At 34.3% G+C, this 2865-nt stretch overlaps 1 pseudogene; it reads right to left on the reverse strand.

Annotated features, from left to right (window-relative positions):
* Positions 1-1695: 1695 nt before the first annotated feature.
* On the reverse strand, positions 1696-1784 carry LOC123576333 (annotated as a pseudogene).
* Positions 1785-2865: the final 1081 nt, after the last annotated feature.

A 2865-nucleotide genomic window follows, 5' to 3' on the forward strand; every position in this document is an offset into this window, starting at 1 on the left:
AAAAAAAAATAGACATCATCATAATAACTACTAACTATAATTGTATGATCATTATGTGCCAGTCACCATGCCAAATTATTTATGTACATTATCTAATTTAATAATCAATCATGTCTCTGTGTTGCATTATACTTTGAGATATGTACTTTCATTATCACTATTTTTCATAGTGATAGAGGAATCTGTGACTTATGAGTAAATTATCTAAGGTCCACAAGATTTGAACCTAAATAATCTTGACTCCAGAGGCATTCCATATCTTTCTATTAATTTATCAAATAGCACATGCTGTTTATATAAAAACTATAAAGAGTAAAGAAATGTTTACTAGATGATCTTCCATCTTTAAATTCCGTTTTTCAGGAATGATTAAAATAACATTTTGTTTTACACTCCAGTAATTTAATATACTTATCTATCTGCCCCCATACACAAAATTAGCATCCTGTTTTATGTATCAGTGCATCAAAATGTTCTATTATATTTCTATTTTTGTAGACTGTATATTTATAGGAAAAAAAACTTAGTATTTTAAAATATGAAGTCCGAGAAATATTACCAAAAACATTTTTAAATATTTATTTTTTACTCTCCATTGGCTTTCCATTTTCTTTGTTCTAAATTTTTAATTAATAGTTACAGTTACTTATAATGATTTTGTGCCTGTTTAGTTGAATTTTGTCATTTGGTAATATTGTTTTACCTCCCCTTTCCTCAGAGAACAAGCTCCTGTATAATTGAAATGTCTTCATAATAATCCATAAACATTCAAGCCAACTTCCCTTCTTCCCTTCCCCTACTCAATTCTGTATTTTCTCTACAAAGACATCTGGAAATGAGTATTAGTACAGAAAAGGCTAAATTCAGAATGATATTTTACTTCCTGGTGGTTGCCTTGCACTTTTTATCTGGGTACTTTTTTAAAGTTTATTTATTTATTTTGAGACAGACAGAGAGAGAGAGAGAGAGAGAGAGAGAGAGAGAGAGAGAGAGATGGGGGGCAGGGGCAGAAAAAGAGGGAGAAAGAATCTCCATCAGGCTCCTCAGCGCAGAGCCTTACGCAGAGTTCAAACTCACAAACCGTGAGATATGACTGAGCTGAAATCAAGAGTCTGACACTTAGCTAACTGAGCCACCCAGGGACCTTGTCTGGGTGCTTTTTAGTTGAATTTAGTTCAGTAACTTTATTAAGATATAGATCAGTATAATTCCCTCAAGTTATTAATTTGATAACTTCAATGTCTTTCAGTTGTTTTTTCTCTTTATTTTCCATTTCAGGATCACCTATTATGTGTGTATTGAATTTCTTTGGCCATCTCTATGCTACCTCATGAGATGTAGCTGGCCCTAGGGTTAAGAATGTGCATTCTAATGAAAGCCTGATTAGGTTTCAGTGGCACCTCCATAATTTAGTTGCTGTGTGACCACAGAATAATTTAATCTCTCTGAGCCTCAGTTAATCCACTGAGTTTATCCACTGTAATATGAAAATAATAACATAATTTTCCTCAGAGGCTTTTCATGATTAAATAAGTTAATATATAAGGTGCTTAGAACAAGGAAGAAAATATGCAAGTTTTAGCTATTATTACCTCTTCTCTCTACTTCATTTATATTCTCTGTAATGACTTTTATTCTCTTATCTTTCTGTATTCAACTTATTTCTCCAAATATCTTAATACTAATAACTGATTTTAGTAGTCTGTATCCTAATACCAACACTTTCAAATTTATGTAATGATTTTATACTACACTTGATCTTAGCCAAAAGGCCGAGAAGCGATTGTAATGATTTTATTACTATTTTGTTGTTGTTCATAACTACGAGGGCAATGTGCATTTTTTTTATCTTCTTGTAATTTTAACCTCTTGTTGCTTGTTCTGTTTAAATTATTTATAAAAAGAGGGGCGCCTGGGTGGCTCAGTTGGTTAAGCGTCTGACTTCAGCTCAGGTCATGATCTCGTGGTCCATGAGTTCAAGCCCCACGTCAGGCTCTGTACTGACAGCTCAGAGCCTGGAGCTTGTTTGGGATTCTGTGTCTCCCTCTCTCTCTGACCCTCCCCCGTTCATGCTCTGTCTCTGTCTCAAAAATAAATAAACGTTAAAAAAATAAATTATTTATAAAGCGAGCTTTTTTTTTCAGTAATTCATTTTAGATTGTTGAAAAAATTTGACTAAAATATATACATTTAACTTACATGTATATTTAAGTTGTATCTCTGGAGCCTGAAATTCACAAATCATCTGTAATTTTAAATGTTTCTCTTTTAATGTGTGTGTCTACTCACAGCTACATATGTATTCAGATTTGATATGGGGCATTTCAATTTCTTTTAGTTTCAACTGTTTTTCTTTGTGTGTTTGTTCAATAATTGATGACAGATGAACATAGGTCACTGAGCCATTACCTGAAGGTGGAAAAACAAGTACTTCATATTGTAACTCTTCTGATTCAGATTTGGTCTGCTGTGGAAAGGAAACAGATAACCTGGACAAAAGTTTGAGGTGGTTCATTTTTATGCCTCTCAACTCACAGGGTTTTTGTATGCTACTTAGGAATTAATTTTTTTAGAGAGAGAGAGAGAGGGATACTGCGTGTAAGGGAGATGGACACAGGGAGAATCTTAAGAGAGAGAGAGAAATCTGAAGCAAGTTCCACACGCTGCACAGAGCCCAATGGGGGGGGGGGGGGCTCGATCCCACCACATTGGGATCATGACTGACCTGAAATCAAGTGTTGACCACTCAAACAACTGAGCTATCCAGGCACCCAGTAATTAGGAATTTTTAAAATCAAATCCAGGTGACCCTGGGTAGCAGCCTTCAAATAAGGCCATTTTTAGACTTGTGTTCTTCTTAATGAC

The sequence above is a fragment of the Leopardus geoffroyi genome, chromosome C2 (genome assembly GCF_018350155.1).
Source record: "Leopardus geoffroyi isolate Oge1 chromosome C2, O.geoffroyi_Oge1_pat1.0, whole genome shotgun sequence".
NCBI lineage: Eukaryota > Metazoa > Chordata > Mammalia > Carnivora > Felidae > Leopardus > Leopardus geoffroyi.